The 14764-nt window shown below is 38.5% G+C and overlaps 1 long non-coding RNA gene across 1 annotated transcript in view; it reads left to right on the top strand.

The window, feature by feature from the left end:
* LOC131905931 (uncharacterized) overlaps positions 1-14111 on the top strand; it is a 72666-nt gene extending 58555 nt beyond the window's left edge. Inside the window, exons 2-3 of the long non-coding RNA XR_009378078.1 lie at positions 12720-12841; positions 13937-14111. This is a non-coding gene — a long non-coding RNA (uncharacterized LOC131905931). The remainder of the gene's footprint in view (positions 1-12719; positions 12842-13936) is intronic.
* The last annotated feature ends 653 nt before the right edge of the window (positions 14112-14764 follow it).

Genomic DNA, 14764 nt, shown 5'->3' with positions numbered 1-14764 from the left:
GTCTTTGAATTTGGGGTATATTTCTTGTATGCAGAAGAATTCTGTCTTTGTATGCATTCTGTTAGCCTGTGTCTTTTTATAGACCATTGATATTAAGGGATATTAATGACCAGTGATTGTTAATTCCTATTATTTCTTGGTGGTAGTATTGTGTGTTTCCCTTCTTTGGTATTTCTTGGTGTGGAATTATCTATTTCCTATGTTTTCATGGGTGCATCTAATTTCCTTAGGTTGGATTTCTTTTTCTAGTGCTTTCTGTAGGTCTCAGTATCTAGAGAGATATTGTTTAAATCTGGTTTTATCAAGGAATATATTGTTTACTCTGCCTATGGAGATTGAGAGTTTTGCTGGGTATGATGGCTACCATGGTCTCTTAGTGTCTACATAACATCTGTCCAGGAAGTTCTGGCTTTCAGAGTCTCCATTGAGAAGTCAGGTATTATTCTGATAGATCTGCCTTTATATGTTACTTGGCCTTTTTTCTTTACAGCTCTTAATATTTTTTCTTTATTCTGTATGGTTAGTGGTTTGATTATTATGTGGTGAGACTTTTTTTGGTTCTAGTCTATTTGGTGTTCTGTAAACTTCTTGTATTTTCATAGGCATTTCCTTCTTTTGGATGGGAACATTTTCTTCTTTTATTTTATTGAATATATTTTTTGTGCCTTTGAGCTGATATTCTTCTCCTTCTTCTATCCCTATTATTCTCAGGCTTGGTCTTTTCATGGTTCCCCAAATTTCCTGTACATTTTGTGTTATGATTTTGTTGACTTTAATGTTTTCTTTGACAGATGCATCTATTTTCTCTATCTTCTCTTCAACGCCAGAGATTCTCTCTTCCACCACTTGCATTCTGTTGGTTATGCTTGCATCTGTAGTTCCTGTATGTTTAGTGAGATTTTCCATTTCCAGTATTCCCTTGGTTTGTGTCTTCTTTGTTGCCTTTATTTCAGTTTTCAATTCTTGAACTGTTTTCTTCACCTGTTTGATTGCTTTTTCTTGGCTTTCTTTAAGGGATTTATTGATTTCCTCCAATTTTTTGTTTGTCTTTTCCTCAGGGAATTTTTCATTTCCTCTTTAAAAGTCATCTTCTTAAAGTCATTTTTAAGGTCACTTTCTTCTCTTTCTTCTATGTTGGGATGTTCAGGTCTTGCTGATGTAGAGCCATTAGCTTCTAGTGTTGCCATATTGCTCTTTATGTTGTTGAATGTATTCTTTTTTTTTAAGATTTATTTATTATGTATACAGTGTTCTGCCTGCATATATACCTGCAGGCCAGAAGAGGGCACCAGATCTCATTATAGATGGTTGTGAGCCACCACGTGGTTGCTGGGAATTGAACTCAGAACCTCTGGAAGGGCAGCCAGTGCTCTTAACCACTGAGCCATCTCTCCAGCCCGAATGTATTCTTGCACTGGTGTCTACCTATCTCTTCCTCCAACTAATGCAAAGGATGTCTGTGTCTCAGGAAGCCACTCTTGGTCCAATTGGAGCTCTTGGTCCAACTGGACTTCTTGGTTCAATTGGAGCTGGTGGGGTCTGCGTCTCAGCGAGCAGCTGCAGTTTGGGGGATGGGTGGATTTTGGGGTGTGGAGTGGGGCTTGTAGGTTACAGGGTCTGATGGGGTTTCTTTCTGCAACTTGATTTATGTTTTATTGATACTCATGGGAGACCTGCTCTTTCCTAAATAGAAGAGAAGAAGTAGATTGAGGGGTGGAACAAAGGAAGACTTGGGGAGAGGGATTGGAAAGAGAAGAGGGAAGGGAAACTGTGGCCAGGATGTAATATGAATGAATTAATTTAAAAAATGAGTCTGAGTAACTCAGATCTCATTGTTTATCATTCTATGGCTCTATCTTCCCTGCAAATGGTGCTGTATTTTCTATTTATTATAACCCTTACTTAAACATAAAACATCTTTCTATAGACTTATCATATTTGATGATATTCTCCCCCAAATTGATAAAAACCAGAGGAAAAAATATTCTTATTTATAAGTATTGTTTTCTTGATAATATATCAACCATTGTTCTTAGGTTCATCTAATTTATAATTTGAAATTGATCCAGTTTTCACATTTAAGTCTGATATATGAATTTGAATATATCATTAGGATCACATTTGAAGTGACCTTTAAAATAATTGATAACCTTTTCCCAATATGTTGGTGACATTAAGCCCCTACTTTGTCATATAAGATCTTTTGAAATACCACCACTGAATATTTTAGTTTGTTTAATTTAAACAGATCATTCAAATATCAAGTAATCTTAGGGTTGGAAGAATATTTGGTGTGTCCCCTTTCATACTTTGATCTTCCTATCCAACATTCTACAGTATTATAAACAGACACACACACACACACACACACACACACACACACACACACGTAGTACCAAACACAATTTTCTTTTTTTGCCACTAAATGTTTGTTTCATTTGGGATCTTTAAATAATTCAACAGATCAGAAATTTAAAAGCCATTCATTTTTTAAATTCACAATCCAGCCAAAAGAACAACACTTCTTTAAAATAGAATCTAATCTATTCTAGAATATCTTGAATCAGACATGATGTTATACGCCTGCCATCTTGGTACTCAGGACACTGATGTGGGATAATCATGGGTCTGGGAAGAACCAGACATTTAGAAAGCTCCATTTTAATGAAACAATAAGTAATATTAATAAACAAAATCTTAAAATCCTGTATTGTATTCAGTAAAATATCAAAGTGTTTAGCTTAGCCTTCCTTGACTCAAGCAATGGAAAGGGTTCTTGGGAATGTTCTCAAGTGAATTAAAAATTACAATAAAACGTTAGTGAAACGATGTTATTTGCTCTCTAGTTAAAGTAAGGGTAAGCTTACATTATATGAAGCTTCTCTTTAAAAATTGATCATGGGGTTGGAGAGATGGCTCAGTGGTTGAGATCAGTGGTTGATCTACTAGAAGGTCCAGGCTCAATTCCCAGAACCCATACAATGGCTCATAACTATTTGTAACTCCAATTCCAGGGGATCTCACACTCTCTTTTGCCCTCTGTGAGCACCAGACACACATACACGTGGTGCACAAACACATGTGGAAGCAAGACACCCACACATGTAAAGTAAAACTAAAAACTAACCTGAGATAGTGTCTCCATCGTAAGTGGAGAAAAAGCCCAGCATATTAAGAAGACTAAAGGCCTCCTTCTGAAATTAGTCTCTCCAGTTTTTTTGCATGTTCTCTACATATTCTTCCCTGAGAATTACTGAGAGCTGGAGCCTCCGTCCTCTTTACTCTCCACACCTTCTCTGGTTATTCTGCTGGGCAAGCACTGAAAATGTCATTTCAGAAGAAGAGGGGAAATACAAAGACCTACCAGGCATGAAGCTTGTGTTCATAGACATGATGGAGAAGCAAAATATGAGAGCAGTATATTCTACAGAATAATAATAAAACATACAGAAGAGGTTATACATATTTGAGGGTAAAGTAGAGAAGTCCACAATTTCATTTGTGCAGTCTTTAAATAAATAAATGCTACTTTGGATCTCAAGATAGTACCCATACCAAATTTGCAGTACTACTAAATCTTTCCTAACCTTTAACCTCATGGAAAATTTATAAATTATAGATTTATCTGATCACTGAGGCTTTAAGAATTTTTCTTCTAGGCATTGCTTCCTTAATCATGTTGTATAATTATTTACTCTCCTGTAATTTTTAAAAATGTATTTTGCTAGGAATCTTATACTTTCTTCTAATTTATTTATACAAATAACTTATTGGGTGTTTTGTTTAATGCATATTGATTAATTAATGAGCATCAAGGAATATGCACTGAGATTGTTCTGGGGGGCATGCAATGTCATTGTCTCTCCTCTGAATCTGCTTGCTCTAAGCAGCACTGGTGCTAGAGGTTCCCATTTCTATCACCACTGATTGTCTCTAAAATTAACTTAATAATGGAATTATCAGAAATCCAGGTCAATTTCATCAGTTTTCCAAGTGTGATCTATCATCTGATGTACTAACTAAAGCATGAATGGGGGAAATTTATACCTACTGAAAGCTATGGTGGGAACAGAAAACTCAACACACAAGAAAATGCAACTGTGATGTGGCACACTTAGGGTATGAAGGAGTATTGCTTGATTGCTATGCAGTATGCTGAATAATAAAACAGTCTGAGAAATACAGAACTTTGATTGACACAAAATAATGTTGCAATGAATGACTGAAGAAAGCGACATGCCACTTTTTGTTCCATTAGAACGACAATCAGGAAAGAGTCCATGTACAAATGGGGTATTTCATTAGAATATTTGCAAAAATTCTGGACTGTGCCAGTCGAAGAGAGAGAAGAGAGATTCTGTGAGCAAGGGGTATCAAGATCATGATGGGGAAACCTGCAGAGACAGCCAAACCAAACTAGAGGGAACTCATGAAATTTAGATCAGCAGCTGTGGAGCCTGCATGGGACTGTACTAGGCCCTCTGCACAGCGAGGCAGTTGTGTAGCATGATCTGCTTAAGGGACCCCCTGGAAGTAGAATCAGAATCCATCCCTGGTACATGAGCAGGCCTTTTGGATCCCACTATCTATGATGGCACACCTCCCACAGCCTTGAGGCAGGGGGAGGGGCATGGACCTGCCTCTACTAAATCTACCTCCCCATGGGAGGCCTTACCTTCTTGTAGGAAGGAATGGGAGGGTAGTTTGGGAGGGGGGGATGCTAGAGAGGCAGGAGGAGGGAAGATAAGGATCTTTGGTATGTAAAATGAATAAAAAAATTTTCTTAATTAAAGAAAAAATCTGGACTCTGAAGTCAAAGAGCTAAATATGGCAAAGCAAATTGTGCTAAGGCACTTGAGAAAGGGTGTGCCATTTCAGCTTTGTGGTGGAGAGTGACCAAGACATCCCTGAAGCCCAGTTGTTCTATTTTCCTTGCTGTTAGAACTATGGAGAAGAAAGGATTTATCTGGCTTATACTTCCAGGTCACAGTATATCACTGAAATAAATCAAGGCAGGAACTCATTCAGGAACCTGAAAGTAGGACTGCTTGCTACTTCACACAGCATCTCCTCTAACTAGAGAACTCATTCACTGCTGAAAAATACAGCAGGAACCTTGGAGGAATTTCTCAAAAGCTGACTTGCTCTTGCTTAGCTAGCTTTCCTATACAACCCAGGGCCAGTTGCATAAAGATAGTACTGTCCATCGTGGGCTGGACCTTCTCATATCAGTTAATAAATATGACAGTCCCCCACCAACATGCCCAGGCCAATATGATATAGACAATTTCTCAATTGAGGAATCTTCTCTCAGATGACTGTAGGCTGTGCCAAGATGACCATTAAAGATAACCAGGACACCAAGTCTCACTTTCAAAACTTTCAAAGCCGTTTGTTTGGCTATTTGTCTCTGTGCTTTATCCGACCTTGGTCTCAACAATTCTCGCTCATATAAACCCTCCTCATTCTCGCTAATTGGACTCCCAGAGATCCACCTGGGGCCTAGTCATGGATCTCTGCATCCAGATCCCTCAGTAGTTGGATGAGGTTTCTAGCACGACAATTAGGGTGTTTGGCCATCCCATCACCAGAGTAGGTCAGTTCGGACTGTCTCTCGACCATTGCCAGCATTCTGTTGTGGGGGTATCTTTGTGGATTTCTGTGGGCCTCTCTAGCACTTTGTTTCTTCCTATTCTTATGTGGTTTTCATTTACCATGGTCTCCTATTCCTTGTTCTCCCTCTCTGTTGTTGATCCAGCTGGGATCTCCCACTCACCCAAGCTCTCTTTCCCTCGACCCTCACCCTTCACTACCCCCACTCATGTCCAGGCTGTTCATGTAGATCTCATTCCATTTCTCTGTCATTGGGCGATCCCTGTGTCTTTCTTGGGGTCCTGTTTTCCAGGTAGCCTGCCTGGTGATGTGAGTAGCAGTCCAGTCATCCTTGTTCCACATCTAGTATCCTGCTATGAGTGAGTACATACCATGTTTGTCTTTCTGAGTCTGGGATACCTCACTCAGGATGATTTTTTCTAGATCCATCCATTTGTCTGCAAACCTCATGATGTCATTGTTTTTCTCTGCTGAGTAGTATGGCTGAGGGGTCACCAACTGGATCAGGCCCTCTGAGTGGGTGAGACAGTTGATTGGCCTGATCTGTTTGGGAGGCATCCAGGCAGTGGCACCGGGTCCTGTGCTCATTGCATGAGTCGGCTGTTTGAAACCTGGGGCCTATGCAGGGTCCCTTGGCTCGGCCTGGGAGGAGGGGACTGGACCTACCTGGACTGAGTCCACCAGGTTGATCTCAGTCTGTGGGGAAGGCTTTGCCCTGGAGGAGATTGGAATGGGGGGCGGGCTGGGGGGAAGGTGAGGGGGGCGGGAGGGGGGAGAACAAGGGAATCTGTGGCTGATATGTAGAACTGAATTGTATTGCAAAATAAAAAAAAAAAACTTTCAAAGCCTTGGAATAATAGGTATCCATTGATCACCTTCTTTTTCAAGGAGACAAAACTTCTGAAATTGCTGGGATATGTATTCACCTTTAAGTGTGAGACACATGGTATGTGTCACAATTTAGATAATTAGGAAAAAACTATTAATTGAGATTGGGGAGTAAGAGTCTGAACATGTCAGACAAGAAACCATTCTTTCTCATAAAATGATTTCAGACATATTCAAATCTTATTCATTATATTTGCACACATGAATAAACATTGCCACAGCCACAAACCTATGATTTCAGACTGGCTGAAATGTCTACAGTCTTTGTCTATATCAAATAATTTTGCATTTCATTTTAAAATTTGTGTACCAATATCTTTCTTCCAAATATGCAGCCTATATATACTGGGAGAATTTATTCCATTATCCTATTCAATACAGAGAATGGTAATGTCCAAAGTAGACAAAGAGACAGGGAGACTTCATAATTGATAGATTTCTAGATGTCTGTTTAACCAAATTCAAGAACATATCAAAAAATTATCCAGCCGGGCGGTGGTGGCTCATGACTTTAATCCCAGCACTTGGGAAGCAGAGCCAGGCAGATCTCTGTAAATTCAAGGCCAGCCTGGTCTACAGAGCAAGATCTAGGACAGGCACCAAAACTACACAGAGAAACTCTGTCTCAAAAAAAAAACACAAAAAAACACACAAACAAACAAAAAATATCCAATAAGAACAAGCCAGCTACATCACAGATGTGCATGAATGGTTCAAGATACACATATTAATAAACATAATCTACTATACAAATAGACTAGAGGACGAAAACCCCTTGAGCACCTTGTCAGATTCATAAAGAGCCTTTAATAAAATCTGACATCCTTTCATGATAAAAGTCCTAGAGATTCTAGGAATACAAGGGACACATCTCAACATGATGAAGTAAATAAATAAACAGCAAGCCCACAGCCAAGTTCTTGTGCAACTAATTATTTTAAAATCCCTTTTAGGTTATAGTTTTCAATGAGTAGAACCTACAGAGGAGGTAAAATAGGAGCCCCAAGACTGCAGGACTTCAGCCTTGTATAAGCTTATGGCAGCTGCTACAAAAATAACAAATCCTGTGATGTCCCAGGGCCAAGTGTTTAAAAAAAAAGATGTTAGTAAGGTAGGAAAGTGTTTTCTCTTTCAATCCTGAATACTTGCAATGGTCTCATTCAATGTGATTTATTCATCAGAGTGGGCCCTTTAGCAGGCCATAGTGACGGCCAACCTCTGAGGTCTATGGCTTTATTAATCCTTAATCAAGTGGGGCAAAATTAGTAGGACAAGATGTCTCCTCCCAACCCTGGGATTCTAAGAGTCAAAGGACATGTGTATTTTAAAGAAACTCTAACATATAGCAATGGTATACTTCTGTGGCAATTTGATATCACAGCAATAGTATACTATCCCAAAGAGAGCTTCAGGAAGTGACAGAAACAAACAAGACATTAGTAGTCTATTGTAGACCATGGAGGATTATAATATTAACTCACTGTCTTTCCTTGATAGTCATAATGAGATGATGAAATTTGATGTTTAATGTGTTACCATTACTTGTCTTTTCCACAAAAGAAAGTTATAGCAAACGGAATTGCAGGAATAATAATATTAGCTACCATTTTACAAATCCATCAAACTAAGAAAATTCAGAACTACCAAGGCTGTAGTTCAGTGACAAACTTTTGTGCTAAATGTTTAGACCATTCTCAAGGGATTCACATTCTGACTATTTACGGCTCTCAAATGGACCTTCCAAATCTTTCTCTGAGTAAACTCATAAACATGATAAGCACAGCAGAAGAAAACAAAAACATAGAAAGTGTTTCTTTTGCTTCCTTTCTGTAGGATCCTACAAATATTTTATATCTTCTCTCATCACAAACTTAGCCACCTAAAAATAACCAAAGGGATAGGTAAAGGAAATTCTCACAAGCAAGACATAAGTAGGAAAAAAGCCACATATAAGAGCTCCACTAATGATTTAACAAGTACATCAAGACACTGGATGGAACACGAGGGCATTTTAAAAAAATCTGGTTAGCATGGAAGGGAAGAATAGTCATGCAAAATGCATCTTTTGACATGAGGGTAAATAATGGGAAATAGTAGACAGACTCAAACATGCACTATGTCAGCTTCAGTTTTTAGTCTACTTGAATTCTGAATAAATGCACTTCTGTAATTTGTTACACACTTGACTGGATATGTCAAGAAATTCTGCAAAAGTCAACACTGTCCTCAGCATCAGAAGTTACATGAAATATTGAAATGAGCATAAACTTGAAAGAGAGACTTATAATTAAATCCTAAGTTTATTAATTTATTAATCAGCCATTTTGACCAAAACATACAGTATTTTCTCATCTATAAAATAAGCCACAACATGCCAGGGACCAGAATTACATTTGTGGAGATGAGGAGGTGTACAATGGGTAAGAGTGCATGCTGTGTAAGCATGTGAACTTGAGTTGAAATTTCAAAGACAGAAACAAAGCCCCTCTATATTCTCATTAGCATAGAATATGATTTCAGTTTTTAAAATGCTTTTCAAATGATACGATTACCAATTACAAACCAAAGGCTCTATTTCTACCATATATAAAAGGAAATTAAAGGCCATCCCTTAAAGACCTTCTGGTTATTAGTTACAAAGTGTACTTCAAATATTGGGAGACAAAAGCAGAGGCATCTTCTCTCCAGGTCAATTTTTTTCTTTCTGGTATACTCTCTCTAATTGTTGCTTCAGCAGCCCAGCTGTGTTTGCTCAGACTCTCTGGATAGTAATTCTTTCCAGAGATGATAGTGCTTTATGCAGAAACAAACAAAAAGTTTATTTTGTACTTAGAAAGCTTTTCATTCCCAACAACACTATAATCCTTAAAATGAAAGCATCTAAGGGAGTCATCAAATGAAGCCCCTTTCTTTTAATAAGACCATATGTAAACTGGAGATGTAAATTACCTTGTTAATAATGTTATCACAATAGTCCTGCTTTCAGGTGTCTGTGGAATTGGTAAAATATATAGAAAATATAGTAAATTAGAGGATGGAGAAACGGTGCCTTAGGTAGAGGGTTTGCTACACAATCATGAAGACCTAAGTTCCAAACTACAAAACCCACGCCAAAATGCAGCAAGGTGGTATACATCTGTAACCCTAGCACCAGGAAAAGAGACAGACAGATCAATGGAGCTGACTGGGTATCCAATATAGTTAAGAACCCCAGACTCAGTGAAAGACTCTATCTCCAAAGAGTATGTGGATAGTCTCTGTTGAGAAGTTGGGTGTGATAGGTCTGCCTTTTTAAATTACTTGGCCATTTGCCCATACTGCTTTTAATAGTCTTTCTTTTTCTGTATGGTTAGTGTTTTGATTATTATGTGGCAGAGGGATACGATCTAATTGGTGGCCTGTAAGCTTGTACCTTTTTGGCATATCCTTCTTTAGGTTGGGAAATATTTTTTATAATTTTGTTAAGTATATTCTCTAGTTTTTTTTAGCTGGATTTCTTATTTTTCTATTCCTATTATTCTTATGTTTGGTCTTTTCATAGTGTTTCAGATTTCCTGGATATTTTGTGTTAGAAATTTTTTAGATTTAACATTTTCTTTCACAAATGAATCTATTTCCTCTAATGTGTCTTAAATAACTGATTCTCTCTTCCATCTCTTGTACTCTGTTGGTGATGCTTGCATCTGTAGTTCACTTACTCATATTTTGCAGAATTACCTCAGTTTATGTTATTTTTTTGTTTTTGTTTTTGTTTTTGTTTTTGTTTTTGTTTTTGTTTTTGTTTTATTTATTTATTTATTTATTTTTTGCCAGACAGGGTTTCTCTGTATAGCTTTGCGCCTTTCCTGGAACTCACTCTGTAGCCCAGGCTGGCCTTGAACTCACATAGATCTGCCTGGCTCTGCCTCCCAGGGCTGGGATTAAAGGTGTGTGCCACCACCGCCTGGTTTCTTTATTGTTTCTATTTCCATTTTGTGGTTTTGAACAGTTTCCTTCATCTGTTGGTTTGTTTTTTTCTTGGATTTCTTGGTATTCTTTTAGGGATTTATTGATTTCATCCATTTTTTTGTTTGTGTTTTCCTCAATTTCTTTAAGGTTTTTTTTTTTTTAATTTCCTCTTTAAGGACCTCTATCGTCTTCAAAAAGTTGTATTCAAGGTTGTCTTCTTATGCTTAGGTTATGTTGAATTGTTCAAGTCTTGCTGTTATTGATTAGCTGGGTTCTGGTATTGTCATATTTCCCTTTCTGTTAATGATTGTGTTCTTACACTGGTGTTTAGGCATCTGAATTTTAGATGATTATAGCTCTAGGTGTTGATTCCTGCATTTGTCTTTGTTGGATGGGTGTTTTGTTCCTTGGTTTCTCTTTCCTCTCTGTTTTTCTGGCCTAAATGGCCAAGGGTTCCAGTGAACAAATGAGTCTTTGGGTCCAGATAGGTGTCTACTCTGAGGTATTGGGGGCCTGGGGTCCCTAGATCCAGCTTGGCCTCCAGTAAAGCTGAAGTATTCTTCTGAAGTTGTACCAGGATATGGAGCACAGGGGAGGTTGTATAGTCTAGGGTCCCGAGGACCAGCCTAGCCTTCAGTACTGCTGCTGGGAGTGGGGTCTGTAGCTGGAGAACTTTTCTCCAGCTCCCGCCACCAAGTCCCGCCAGTCCCATAGCCCACTTATAAAATAAACACACAAACTCTTACATTATTTAAACTGCTTGGCCATTAGCGTAGGCCTGTCATTGTCTAGCTCTTACTCTTATATTTAGCCCATTTCTATTAATCTTTACTTTGCCACATGGCTCGTAGCTTACCAGGACCTTCCCACGCGGCTTGTCCTGGTGGCGGCTGGCAGTGTCTCCCTGACTCAGCCTTCTACTTCCCAGAATTCTTTTCCTTGTCCCGCCTATACTTCCTGCCTAGCCAATGGCCAATCAGTGATTTATTCACTGACCAATCAGCAACACACTTGACATACAGACCATCCCACAGCAGGGGTCCCTAGATCAAGCATGTGCTCTGGAGTCACTAGGATGACTCTGGCCTCAGGTAAACCTGCTGAGGCTGTGGGTCCATCAAGTTCAGGAGGAGAACCAAGAACACTGGCAACAGCCTGTAATGTTTGGGCATTATGAGAACCCACTAGCAAACATCAACAGTCTTCTCAGATGACAGTTCAAATCAAAGTCATGGTGGCATTAGGAGACTGGTTTCCTGAAGGATTATGTTCAGATTTATTTTCATCAACCAAAGCAGGCATAAGACTGGATGAAGACAAAGCTGAGCAGTTCCTAGAGTTCTGAGCTTTTAGAATGCTGCTACCTGTTTATTTTGTTTCAATTTAATTATTTGAGACAGTAGAAACAAACAACCATGATGATTCCTGAATATTTTTCCTCTTCAGATTTTAATAAAAAATTATCTCTCTGACTCTCCTTTTTGCTCCTCCTACTCTCCTCTGTCTATTCCTTCCTCTCTTCCTCCCACTCCATCTTTCCACCTTTCTTCTCTCCCTCCCTGTCTTATTCAGTCTCTCCCTCTCTCTTCCTCCCCCTCCTCCTGATTCTTTCTCCCCATCCTTATCTCTCTCTGTTCTTTCTCACACACCTTGAATACTTTGAGACAATTTCAATAAGTTCAGACATCTGGAAAATACATCCGTGAAGCCTAACAGTGTCTGTACTCAGACACAGAGACATAGATGGAGACAAATGAGAGACAGACACACATACACACATGGACACACACATACACATAGGTGGGGGTTAAAGGACAGGGAGAGGGAGAGAGAGAAACCACTAATCCTTTGAATTTCAGTTTAAAGGGAGGGTGTAATAGTTTTTAGTGACTTTAGAATAATTGTGCATAGTCATAAACAGCAAATCTATCATTGCCTTTTAGCATTATTATCTTTTATTGTGATGTGATACGAATAAAACACAGCCTCAAGACAGAAAGCCTTGGGGAGTCTCTAATAAGAAATAAAAAATCCTGTAAAAAACAGAAAGTAGACTATCTTTCATAGAATATATGCTCAATGCTGATTTAGTTCTCTGTAAATGAAAAAACAAAATAGAACCCATTTATTCTAACTAGTGCTGAATATGTATGGCTTTACCTTTCTATCTCCACTTTTAAGGATTATTGTCAGCTTTTGTTATTATTTATTTGAAAATATAAAATTTTGCTTGCTTTCTACTATATAATAATTATCTTCATATTCCTCAGATTACAATTTGTGGACATGTATCTACATGGAAGCTGGGCATTATCAAAGGTGATGATGAGCAGACTGTGGACAGTAAATGTCTAATGCATTGAACAAATGAGCCTTGCTTCTGGAAGACCAGGTATGATTAGTCTGAGACTAGACACAGGGATTAATTAATTAATAATACTTAATGTGCACTTATATCACAGCTGTCCATCACTTCATGTATCAAGCACAGGTTCTGAAAAAAAAAGTACCATACCAAAGTCCATTGATGTTAACAAGTCTCCTCATTGCCTTCAGAACCTAGGAACAAAATTCTAGTCTAAATTCTTTTTCTCTTCTCTTGTTGCCAAATGATTTGAAATATACATATAAAGCTAAGATCTTAGAGAGAAATAAAAACAAGATCTGTGATGTAAGAACATGATTAAATGGAGGAGGGGAGATTACATCCCAGGGACTGTTGGTCAAAGCAGTGAACCTAGTTTAAGTTTGTTAGGTATCATAGGAAATAAGAGGGATTACAAAATATGAATTTTCTATGTTATAAAATTGTGATGAATATGGTAATCTAGAATTAAGTATAATAATTTGTGGTGATATTGTGTCCCCCAACATATTGTGCACCCTAATAAACTTATCTACTGTCAGAGAACAGAACAGCCACTAGATAGACATAGAGATAGACACTAGATAGACACCAGAAAAATTGTGGCACACACACCTTTAATCCTAGCATTCCAGAGGCAGAGATCTACCTGGATCTCTGTGAGTTCAAGGCCACACTGGAAACAGCCAGGCATGGTGACACATACCTTTAATCCCAGGAAGTGATGGCAGGAAGAAAAAAGGTACATAAGGCATGAGGACCAGGAACTAGAGCCTTTCTAAGCTTTTAGCTTTTAGCAGCAGTTCAGCTGAGATCCATTCAGGTGAGGACTCAGAAGCTTTCAGTTTGAGGAAACAAGATCAGCTGAGAAACTGGTGAGGTAAGGTTAGCTGTGGCTTGTTCTGCTTCTCTGATCTTTCAGCATTCACCCCAATATCTGCCTCTAGGTTTGTTTTTATTGATAAGACCTTTTAAGATTCATGCTACAAGAATTATTCTCAGTTAGAATGCCAAGTCTATTTAAAACTACCTCTACACTTACTGAATATATTTCTTACTCAACAAGGAGTTTGTAGTTGAGGCCCACTGATCAACACTGGTTCTTTCTTCTGTCTGTTACAGTGCTCTGTGAGCTACAGCCAATGAACTGCATCTACCTCACCACCTGATGTGGCCTATAAAGTAGACTTGAAAACAGATCCAAAGAAAAATGATATATCCTGTCACATAAAAATGTGAAACTAATTGTAAGTGAATAAATACCTATAGGAATAACGTCATACATTGTAAGACTTCATAGCATGAAATATTTTGTTTTTGTTTTTTGTCCCTTTGTTTTTTTCAAGACAGGGTTTCTCTGTGTAGCTTGGCACCTTTCTTGGAACTCACTCTGTGGCCCAGGCTGGCCTCAAACTCACAGATATCCACCTGGCTCTGCCTCCCAAGTGTTGTGATGAAAGGCATGAGCCACCACCACCCCACAGCATGTGATATTTTGTGATAGAAACCCCGCAGCATGTGATATTTTGTGATAGAAAGCATATGGCCCCAACACTAAACATTTGCTTTACCCTTGCCTATATCTATCATATGTATGTAATTGAAATATATATATATATATATATATATATATATATATATGGAAATAGAGTAAGGAGGGGCATATGCAAAGATATGGAAGGAGGAAGACAAAGGGGGAAATGATCAAATTACAATCTCAAAAGATAAATATTTTTAATAACATCAAAAATTTTAAGTTGTATTCCTCTCCCCTCCTTCCCCACTCCTGCTCCCCGTGTGTGTGTGTGTGTGTGTGTGTGTGTGTGTGTGTGTGTGTGTATGCATGCTGACACTGGCTATAGTTGGATATCCTGGATCCTTTTGGCGTGAGTGCAGTGAAATGAAGACCAGTTCTATGCAAGAGCAAAATGCTCTTAACAGCTGAACTAT

The sequence above is a fragment of the Peromyscus eremicus genome, chromosome 3 (assembly GCF_949786415.1).
Source record: "Peromyscus eremicus chromosome 3, PerEre_H2_v1, whole genome shotgun sequence".
Taxonomy (NCBI): Eukaryota; Metazoa; Chordata; class Mammalia; order Rodentia; family Cricetidae; genus Peromyscus; species Peromyscus eremicus.
The sequence above is the reverse complement of the archived record's forward strand: the minus strand, read 5'-3'. Positions and strand labels throughout refer to the sequence as shown.